This window comes from Ursus americanus, chromosome X (assembly GCF_024610735.1).
Source record: "Ursus americanus isolate L20-20 chromosome X, mUrsAme1.1.p, whole genome shotgun sequence".
Taxonomy (NCBI): Eukaryota; Metazoa; Chordata; class Mammalia; order Carnivora; family Ursidae; genus Ursus; species Ursus americanus.
The window spans coordinates 12,566,354-12,578,583 of NC_142164.1; positions in this window are offsets into that span (position 1 = coordinate 12,566,354).

Consider the following 12,230-nt stretch of genomic DNA (forward strand, 5'->3'; position numbering starts at 1 on the left):
AGGGTCGTGAGATTAAACCCCACGTTGGGCTCCAGACTCAGTGTGGAGTCTGCTTGCTCCTCCCCCGCCTCCCCCCCCCCCGTCTCGTACTCTCTCTCTCTGAAATAAATACATAAAATCTTTAAAAAACAAACCAAAACTAAGTTTCTGATCACTTTTGAGGAGCCCCAGTCCCCTCTAATTAGATAAACCCCCATGGCTTGGATTTGAGGCAAAAAGCCGTGGCCCTCTCATATATCACTTCATATTTCACTTTGAGTGGAGGGGCACGTTTGGTCCCAGGTGGAAGAGGATATCATCATCTAGTTACTTGAAGGAAGAATGATCCTAGGGCTTGTGGGTTGCTCCATCACCATTCATCCACCAAGTTTATCCTGAGACTAGAGAGGTTTATGTAAGGCCCAGTAGGGGGGTGGAAAGTACTTGGCCTCAAAGCTTGGAAAACCATGATATATATATTTCAACTCTGTGACTTGTTCTGTGAACTTGGGCATTATCCCTTAGTGTCTCCAGTATTATGGGGTATATGAATTCAGCTTCCTAATTCACAAAATGAGGGTAATACCACCCTTTCTGTCTACCTCACAGGATTATTATAAGGATCAAACAAGGTCTTGGATGAAGATACGCTTTTCACCTGTAGTATGCATTCATGACAAGGCATTGCTCTACCGCTGTCTAGTCATCCATTCACTTAACAAACATTTCTTGATTACTGAATATATATTGGACACTCTCTTCTGGGTTCTGAGATACAGCAGTGAAAACTTCCTATAAGAGAGGTTTTATTTCACTGGATAGGAGAAAAACAATAAACAAATATTTATGGTATCATCAGGTAGTGATAAGATGAAAAACAAAGCAGGTTAAGAAGATAGAGAAAAGTGGATGGTAAGTGACAGGACTGTTTCAGCTAGGGTATGTGGGAATCAAGGGGCCCACTTACAAGCAGCTGAAAAATTAAAAAGAGGTAAAGTGTATGGAATATCAAAGCCAAGGGAATAGCATAGTCTCTCACAAATTACCACCCATAGGGGCGCCTGGGTGGCTCAGTCGTCTGCCTTCAGCTCCGGGCGTGATCCCGGAGTCCTGGGATCGAACCCGGCATCAGGCTCCCTGCTCTGCTGGGAGCCTGCTTCTCCCTCTCCCACTCCCCCTGCTTGTGTTCCCTCTCTTGCTGGCTGTCTCTTTCTCTGTCAAATAAATAAAATCTTGAAAATACCAAAAAACCCAAAAACACAAATTGCCACCCATAACACAATCATCTTTTAGCGTGAGGTGAGGAAGACGTTTTATGTGTGTGTGTGTGTGTGTGCACACAGTTTCAGGGTTAACAAGTGCACAGGAGGAAATCAGGGTTTAGAGAGTGATCCTCCTTCAAGGATTTTGAGATCTTAAAAAGAATTCTGTGTTTTCTAAACGGTACTGGGAGAAATCACTCAGTGAGTCAACAAAGTTGCAGCAGCGTATTGCAACACACAGCATGTGGCAACAAAATGTTTTGGCAATTGATGCTGTAGACTTGCCAATTGGGAAAGCCTGTTTTTGCAACCCGTTGAAGAAGTGAGAAACCTAAATGACATGATCTCACTTTGTCTTGTGCCAAAAAAATGGAGCGCGGAGGTGGATTGTGTCTCGTGAGGATGGTTGAGACTGATACGTGGTCTTATACTAAGCCATGCAGGCCCTGCCTCCTGGGTGAATTACTTGGCTTTGGAACGAAAGTAGGACAGAGGATGTGCTCAGGAAATATTGGAGTAAAGAAGATCCACAGTCTCCTGGAGCAGCTCATTCTTTAACAGTTGAGCTCCACGAGAGCTGACTATGGCACCAAAGCTCAAACTGAAATAGAAAAATCAATGTATTAATTTACGGTGAAAATATAACTGTCAAATGATGACTCACGTTCATGCTTTACCTTCCCGGGAGAAAACCATAGTAGGAGCACCCTTCTCTGCTGCATTGCAGGGAACGTTTGGTTGGCTATTTCATTTAAATTTTTTATTTTAACAAAATTTTACAAATATAAAATCATTGTGAGGAACTACCGTGTAGCCTGCATCCTTTACTCAGATCTGTCAACTATTTACATTTTGCCCCATATATACTCTTTTCCTCTAGAGTATATCTGTACACAAGACACACACACAGTTATACACACACACACGCACACACACACACAAACACGTGTATTTTTTTTCATGAATCTTTTGTCAGTTAGTTACAAACATGGTGCCCCACAAATACTTCAGTATGTATTTCCTAAGAACAAGGACAACTACAACACGATTACCCAAATCAGGAAATTTGACGTTGATACAATCCAAACCTGTTACCTCATTCACAGTCCATTTTCAAATTTAGCCAATTATTTTAATGATGTCCTATATAGCTATGTTTTGCCTGTTACTAGGATACAGTTCAGGATCATGCATTGTACTTAGTTGCCATGTGAATCGAATCTCCTTTATTATTTTTTAATTGAGGTATAGTCGATGTACAACATATTAATTCCACATATACAACGTGGTTTGATAACTGTATATTATGAAATGGTCAACTCAGTAAGTTTAGTTAACACTACATATCACACATAATTTTAGAATTTGTTATTCGTGTGATGAGAACTTTTACGATCTACTCTCTTAGCGATTTCCAAATACGCAATACACTATTATTAACTGTGGTCACCATGCTGTACATCTCCATGGCTTGCTTATTTTATAACTGGAAGTTGGTACCTTTTGATTCCCTCTACCCCTTTCACCCACTCCTTGCCTCTGCCAACCACCAGTCTGTTCTCTGTATCTGTGAGCTCGGTTGGAGTCCGCATATAAGTGAGATCGTATAGTATTTGTCTTTCTCTGTCTGACTAAACTTCACTTAGCATGTTGCCCTCTAGGTCTATCCACGTTGTCACAAATGGAAAGATATCATTCTTTTTTAACGGCTGAATAGTATTCCATTGTGTGTGTGTGTGTGTGTGTGTGTGTGTGTGTGTGTGTGTGTGTATGTATATACACACACACATATTTTATCCATTCATCCGTTGATGGACACTTAGGCTAGATTCATGTCTAGGCTCTTGTAAATAATGCTGCATTGTACATGGGTATGCAGATATCTTTTTGAATTAGTATTTTAGTTTTCTTTGGATAAATACCTTGAAGTGGAATTGCTGGATTGTGTGGTAGTTACGCTTTTACCTTTTTGAGGACCCTCCACACTGTTTTCCACACTGGCTGCACCAGTTTACATTGCTACCAACAGTGCACAAGGGTTCACTTTTCTCCACATCCTCACCAACTCTTGTGATAGCTCGCTGATGAAATTTGATCTCTTTTAATCTGGAAGCGTTCCTCAGCCTCTCTTTTCTTCTTTGATCTTGACATTATTGAAGAGTATATGGTAGTTGTTTTATAGATTGTCCCTCACTATGATTTTGTCTCATATTTCTTCATGATTAAATTCAAGTTATATATTTTTGTCAGAAATACCACAAAAGTGATACTATGTCTTTATCTTCATCAATTCATTTTGATGCTACAGTCAATGGAGTTGTCTTTTTAATTTTCACTTTGAAGTGTTTCCTTTTAGTGTATAAAAATATAATTGATTTTTGTATATTGACGTCATATCCTTATACTTATTAGTTCTAATAATGGTTTGGAAATTCTTTATAATTTTCTATATAAACAATAATGGCAACTACAAATGGCAAATAGAGATTAATTTCTTCTTTTACAATCGTTACATCTTTTTTTTCTTGATCAGCTATTAAAATAAAAATGGCCTGAATGGATACCCTTGCTTTATTATGAAGACAGAGTGTAACATTAGCTGTAGTTTTTTTGAAGATAAACTTTATAAGATCAAGGAAATGCCCTTCTATTCCTAGTTTTCTGTTGGTGTTATTATGAAAGGGTGTTTAATTTTGTCAAGAGACTTTCTGCATTAATTGAGATATATTTCTTACTTTTAGCCAGTTACTGTTGGCCACATTGATTGTTTTTTATTTATTTAAAGATTTAAAGATTTTATTGATTTGAGGGACAGTGCTCGTGTGTACATGGGGGAGGTGCGGGGGGCAGGGTTGGGGAGAAGCAGGATCAATACTGAACAGGGAGCTGGAGGCAGTGCTCAATCCCAGGACGCTGGGATCATGAACTGAGCCAAAGACAGTTGCCTAACTGACTGAGCCACCCAGGCACCCCTGGTTTTTATTTATTTTATTTTTAAGAAATCTCTACACTCAATATGGGGCTCAAACCCATAACCCTGAGAGCAGGAGTCACATGCTCTACCCGCTGCGCCAGCCAGGTGCCCTGACATCGATTGACTTATAAATGGTAATCCAACTTTGCATTCACAGGATAAGCTCCTCAAGGTACTTTTTATGTCTCTACTGAATTATCTTTATTTTTTTTTGACGTGTCCAATGCATTTCTTTTTAAAAAAATTTTTTTTTATATTATGGTAGTCACCATACAGTACATCCCTGGTTTTTGATGTAAAGTTCCATGATTCATTACTTGCGTATAGCACCCAGTGCACCATGCAATACGTGCCCTCCTTACTACCCATCACCAGCCTATCCCAGTCCCCCACCCCCCTCCCCTCTGAAGCCCGCGGTTGGTTCTACTGAATTATCTTTATTATACTTCGATACAAAATTTTTGTTTGTTTTGATGAAGGTTATAAAAATGTAGCTTTCTTTCCTTGTAATGTCTTAGTTGGCTTTATATCAGGGTAGCACTCACCTCATTGAATTAAGAAGGTTACCTACCACCTCTTATGTTTTTGAGAAAGGAGTGATTATAGAAAAGGTATTTTTTCTTTCTTAATTGTGTGTTGGAATTCACTAGTGAAGCCATCAGGGCCTAAAATCTTCTTTGTGAGAAAGTTCAACTCAACTTGTTAATAGATACGGGGATGCTATTCAAATAATATATTGCTTCTTGGGTAAGCTTTTGTACTTTTGCTTTTCAAGAACTTTGTTAATTCAGAGTTGCCAAATTGTGGGGTATAAAACCGTTCATGAAAATCTTTTTAACCTTCTATTGACTGTGAGGTCTATACTGATATCCCCTCTCTTATTCCTGATACTGGTATTTTGTGTGGGTTTTTTTCCTACTTTTTTCTTACATTTTAAAAACAGCTTTTAGTTTTACTGATTTTTCTCTATTGGTTTTCTTTTTTCTATGTAATTGATTGATCTCTGTTTTATTCTTTCTTCTTACTTTGGCTTAAATTTGCTCTTTTTATCAGTTTTTTTAAGGAAGGATTTGAGAGCATTGATACGAGATCATTACCCTGCAGTGTAAGCATTCAGTGCATGATATTTCTTTCTAAGTACTGCTTTAGGTGCATCCAGAAAATTCGGAAGTTTTATGTATTTGTATTTGGTTATATCAGTTTCAAATATTTTTAAATGTTTCCCCTCGATCCTTGATCCATGGAATCATATGGACCCATATTTAGAAATGTTTGTTTAATTGTCAGATATTTGGAGATCTTCCAGTATCTTTCTCGTACTGATTTCTAATTAAAAATTTATTGTGGTTAGAGAATATTCTTTGTATCAGTTCAATCATTTAAAATTTATTTAGACTGACTTTTTGGCCCATTACATAGTATATATTGTTAGTATTCCAAGTGTTCTTGAAAAGAATATTTATTCTGTTTTGAGTGGCACATTCTATAAGTGTTAATTAAGTCAAGTTAATTCACAGTATTGTCCAAGTATTTCATATTTTACTGATTATCTAATTAGTTCATAACGATTGAGAGTTTGGTGTTGAAATGTCCAAATTTAATTGTAGGCATTTATTTCTTTCAGTTGTATAAATTTTTCCTGATGTACTTTGAAACTCTGTTATTGGTGGCATACATATTTAGGAATGCTCTGTATTTCCAGTGAATTGGCCCCTTCTATTTTATGTGACCGCCTTGTTTTACTCCTGGTGGTAATATTCCTTGTTCTCAAACCTTCTTTGTCTGATAATTGATGTGGATACTTCGTCTTTCTTTTGATCAGTGTTTGCGTGGTATATCTTGTTCCATCATTTAACTTTTAACTACACTGTGTCTTTATATTCAAAGTGGGTTTCTTTTAGATAGCATATAGTGGAATCTTGTTTTTTTTTGTACAATTTGTCCACCTCTGACTATTACTCAGCAGGTTTAAACGATTTGTATTTAATGTGTTTTTTAGATGGTTGGTTTAGTGCAGTTTTTAATTTTAGCTTAGGTTTACCATTTTGCTTTTTTGTTTTCTATCTGTCTCCTATCTTTTTCCCATATATTTCTCTTTTCCTTTTTGGGGGAGGTTCATTGAATATTTTTGGTATTCCATTTTCATTTCCCTGTTGACTTTGAAATTTTACCTCTTTGCTATTTTCCAACGATTGCTCTACAGATTGCAACACAAATCTTTAATTTCGGTGGTCCACATAGAATTAATGCTGCATTATTTCACATAAAATATAAGAAATTTGTAACTGCACAATTTTTAACCTCGTCTTCTGTCCTATAGCTTTCATATATATTACATCTGTGTATGTTGTAAACACAAAATAATTAAAAATTTAGGAAAAGAAAATGATGGCAACTTTGTAAGAGCAGAAGGCTACATGATTAAAATAATGTCACAGCTGTTGTGACCAGATAAATTACCCTTTTATTTTTTATTTTTTTTAAGATTTTATTTTTTAAATTTATTTGACAGAGACAGCCAGCGAGAGAGGGAACACAAGCAGGGGGAGTGGGAGAGGAAGAAGCAGGCTCCTAGCAGAGGAGCCTGATGTGGGGCTCGATCCCACAACGCCGGGATCACGCCCTGAGCCGAAGGCAGACGCTTAATGACTACGCCACCCAGGCGCCCCTATCACGTAACCCTTTTACATTGTAGGGATATTTACACCTGCCAAGTCATATGGATACGTAAGTCACCAAGATGCAGGAGACATCAGTCCCACTGATTAGACTGAGAATGTTATGGACTGAAATTAAAAACATGGGAAAAACACATCAAATTTAGGTACTGTGGAGGAAAACAGATAAAGCCAAGTTGTACCACATGAAGTGTGGAGTATGAGGAAATACCTCTGGGACTCAACACAGATGGTAGAGGAGTGGGAGGGGATTGGTATAGGTGAAGCTTCAGAACTCTTCCAACTGCTTACCCAGAACAACTATAATTTTTATCCATTTGCCTTTTGAGCTTCTGCTTAATAGTTCATTGAAGAAGAATTATGACATTAAAAAATTTAAAAAGCTTGCTGTAGAAGAATGAAAATGGAATAAGGTACCCAGTAATTCACAAGGTAAATATGTGAAGACACTTTCTCATGGCTTCAGATATTAATTTCCACTGTATGTAGAATGGATCATGACCAAAGTGACCTTAAAGATTCATATTTGGAGTTAATATTATCTCCTAGGTTTTGCTGATATATGAGTAGAATTCATGATTAGAATACTGTACTAGATGTATGTACTGTATCTAAAAAACTCATCTGATAGGGGTTAAAGGTTGGAAGATGTTGTACCTCACAATCTAAATCCAAAGACACAAGGAGAAACATGATGAAAAGCAAGTAGGTAGTGATGTTTCTGGGAGAATACTATGAACTTCTTGAACTGATAGGTGTCTGTTTTGGATGATGCTTACATGGTATCAGTAAAAAATAAAAGCAAGATACAGCAGCAATGGCACATTTCATTTATACTTATAATGGCTAGAGTTCTCCTTCCATTGCATAGCATCCAGAAGGTTCTTATTCACCTTGCTGGCGGTTTTAACTCTCAAAAAGAGGGCTTTATGTGCTTGAGGTTGAGAAAGGCATCCCATAAATAACAGAACTTGTTACCTCACAAATAGGCAAGTATTGGCCAAAATAGCAATATGAATTAATTTCTAGAAGTTATCTCATGATTTCCGGTAACATCGTTTTGCAAATGGTGGACCCCTCTCTTTGTGATGGTGTGTCCACTTTGGGTTCTCTTTTTCCTCATGCTTTCCAATCAGAATAGGAATTTAGGCCGCATTCTTTCTTAGAGAAGACCCCTTTATTAGAATTTCTTCCCTGTGCATCCTCAAACTCATCTTTACACATCAGCCACTTTAGAATGGTCTGTCAGGACAAGGATGGGGCTAGGGAGAAGTGCTCTAATTCTCAGGGTTGGTTTTTCTGTACTACCCATGGAAGATTAAGTTAGAAGGCCAGGATTTGCAGTACTAGGTATTTACCCCAAAGATACAGATGTAGTGAACAGAATGGACACATGTACCCCAGTGTTCGTAGCAGCAATGTCCACAATAAGAAAACTGTGGAAAGAGCTGAGATGCCCTTCAATATACAAATGGATAAAGATGTGGTCCATATATACAATGGAATATTACTCAGCCATCAGAAAGGATGAATCCCCCACCATTTGCATTGACATGGGTGGAACTAGAGGGGATTATGCTAAGTGAAATAAATCAAACAGAGAAAAGCAATTACCATATGGTTTCAGTTATGTGTGGAACATAAGGAACAGTATGGAGGACATTAGGCGATGGAAGGGGAAAATGAAGGGGGATAAACAGAGGAGGAGATGTACCATGAGAGACTATGGACTCTCGAAAACAGACTGAGGGTTTCAGAGGGGAGGGGTGGGGGATGGGTCAGCATGGTGATGGGTATTAAGGAGGGCATGCATTGCATGGAGCACTGGGTGTTATATGCAAACAATGAAGCATGGAACACTACATCAGAAACTAACGATGTACTGTATGGTGACGAACATAATAACAAAAGAAGGCCAGGATTTGGTGGGTGGAAAGGTGAGTTGTTCAAGAGAAAGGCATAGGTTTAGGCTGCATGGCCTTTTTCATATCCGAGCAAAAGGAATTCTTTTTTTTATTTATTTTTATTTTTTTTTAAGATTCATTCATTTGAGAATTTGAGAGAAACTGAAGGGAGGAGGGGAGAGAGAGAGAATCCTCAAGCAGATGAATGAGGGGTCTGGCAGAGTTTGATCCTGGGACCCTGAGATTATGACCTGAGCTGAAGTCAAACATTTAACTCAACCACCCAGGTGCCCCTGAGCAAAAGGAATTCTTAAAGCTTCACCCTGCTAATCAGATAAGAGAGAGAGCCCACACACAGATGTGGGACAGTGTTCCAGCTAAGTGTAACCAATAGGTATTTGACTTTAATATTACGTTCTTTAGTACAGTATTGACAGTGGGACTGATACACAGATTCAAAGATCCTCAGCTTGGGTACATTGTACTAAAATTAAGAGAAGTAATGGTAACTGTGAAAGATGGGGAGTACCATAGTGTTTATAAAAGCAAAGAAAGGGGGTGGGATGCCCAGCTGGCTCAGTCAGTGGAACTCACAACTCTTGATCTCGGGGTTGTGGGTTTGAGCCCCATATTGGGTGTAGAGATTAAAAATAAAATCTTTAAAAAAAAAAAAAGAGCAAAGAAAGGGGAAGCTGTGCACAAAAGCCCATCATGGACTGTGATTTCAGAGAGTTCAATAAAAAGTGAAGTATGAATCCATGGCCCAAGACTCTAGAAAGGGAGATTAAATCAGGAAGATTAAAGCTCAGATGGAGTTGAGAGTGTCAAAAGAAGACAGAGCATGACTGAAGTGCTTTTATCAGTGCTGAATTGGAGAATAGAAGAGATGGGCTTAATTTTTTTTTTCTTAAGATTTTATTTATTTGAGGGGCGCCTGGGTGGCACAGCGGTTGAGCGTCTGCCTTCGGCTCTGGGCGTGGTCCCGGCGTGATGGGATCGAGCCCCACATCAGGCTCCTCTGCTGGGAGCCTGCTTCTTCCTCTCCCACTCCCCCTACCTGTGTTCCCTCTCTCGCTGGCTGTCTCTATCTCTGTCAAATAAATAAATAAAATCTTTAAAAAAAATTTTTATTTATTTGAGAGAGAGAACATAAGTGGGAGTGGGGGTGGGGGGGAGAGAGAGAGGGAGAAGCACGAGCAGGGAACCTGACATGGGGCTCCATCCCAGGACCCTGAGATCATGACCTGAGCTGAAGGCAGACGCTTAACTGACTGAGCCACCCAGGTGCCCCGGGTTTAATTCTTTTCTTTTCTTTTCTTTTTTTTATAATAATTTTTATTATGTTATGTTAGTCACCATACAGTATATCCTTTGTTTTTGATGTAATGTTCCATGATTCATTATTTGCCTATAACACCCAGTGCACCATGCAGTATGTGCCCTCATGACTACCCATCACCAGCCTATCCCATTCCCCCACCCCCTTCCCCTCTGAAGCCCTCAGTTTGTTTCCCAGAGTCCACAGTATCTCATGGTTCATTCCCCCTTCTGTTTACGCCCCCTTCATTCTTCCTACGGCAAATGGCATATGATAAGAAGTGGTGTCAAGAAGGCTGATTTGGTTAATTTTTATTTTACTGCTCTCCTTTCTCTTAGGAGAAATGGCCTTCATCAAATTCAACACTGACTGATAGTGGCCTTCTTGTTTCTTCAGGTCATTGTAGGCATGAGGACAACGACACCGTGGGTTGTGATTGCTTTCTGTTTTACTGTCTCCATTCTTGACCTGCCCCTAGCACCACCATTCCACTGCTACTGGTAAATAGAAAGCAGTAAGAAGCTTAAATGTCACCATCGCTAAAACCATCCCTGGTGCCATTTGCTGCTCATCCTCTGCTCCTGTCTAGTTAGAATGCTGCTAGATTGTTTCTGCTCTGTGGAAACTTGGTGGCTAAAGGCAGCAGTTTATGGTCAGAAAGACTTGGATTCCAAATCTTTACCACATACTACTGTATGAACTTGGATGCTTTCTAACCTCCAAGCCTCATTTTTCTAATCTATCAACATATTCCCTACTTCTCAAGGTTTCTGTGAAAATGAGAATGTCTTAAGACCTGTAGAATAGTGTCAGAGTCGTCATGGGAGCTCAGTAAATACAGATTTCCATGTCCAAAATATCTCTGGATACTTGGTCCTTAAGAAATGATACTGTGTTCACGCAGCTGCTGTTTGCCTTAATTGCAGGCCCACTGCCTAGTAGGAAGTGACGTCTCCTGAGTCCTAGCCTGAATATCCAGAGCTTAGAAGTTGCCTCTGAAGCAGTTTTTTGATCATTCATTTTTCTTGACACCTAAACTCAAAAGTGTGCCAGCTTAGTTAAACTACAGAGCAAAGACTGCCAAATGTAAAAACCCTTCTTTTGGAAATACAGTTTTTGAAGACTCAGTTTAATTTAAAAATGATTGATGACCTCTTTATATCTGTCTACGTTCTTGAGCATATCAGAGGGTTTGGTTGGCCGTATGCTCCACAGATGGGCTCCACTTTTAAGAAAACCTAGTAAAGCAAAAAATCTGAACTTATAGAATAGAATCAGTGTACCTTGCTTCAGGGGTTTTCAGTGTGTGTGTGTGTGTATGTGTGTTTAGCAGGCAGGTTAAGATTATCCTGGAGGGCTTTGTAAAATGACGCACATTTCCATATTCCTCTTCTCCTCTTGTACTATCTCTGGAAGTATTCTGGCAGTCAGGCATATAGCTCCTCAGGAAGCAGCATGAGAAGCTTAAAAATTCAAAAAATCGCAGGTGACTCTGAAACACTCCTAATGTATTTGCTTTACCAAAGTTTTGGTTTACAAATTGCTTGTCAATGATGCCACAGGGAAGGTACATATTGTAACTCCTCTCATTGAGAAAATACAGCTAAATTTATAATGACTCATTTCACACTCGGGAAGCATATCTACTGCCTAATGTAAGGAATGTGTGGAAGTGTGATTGTCACTACAAGCTCTCCAAAGCATTCTTTTTTCCAGTCACCGTTATTTTCTTTCTTCTGTCAGAGAAGAGTTGGATGTTGGAGAACAAGGAAGCCATGAGGGAAGGAGTTTTCTGCGAAAGGATTTTGAGTACATATAGTGGTTCTTTTCACCCTCCACCCATTGTCCATCCATAAAGCATAGAAAGCTGTTAATTCTTTCAAAAGGAGGTGACATTTAGACTGAGACTCAAAGGAACATCAGACTGGGGCAAGAGGACAAGACTTGGCAGAGAGCAGGACTGGTAACTCCATCTTGAACACATTACTGCATTGTCAGTTGTTATCCAGAGACACAGAACCAATAAGGAAACCTATATCTCTTTGTAGGTATGCCCCCTCCCTCTTTGTCTGCCTGCCTGCCTCTCTCTCTCTCTCTCTCTCTCTCTCTCTCTCT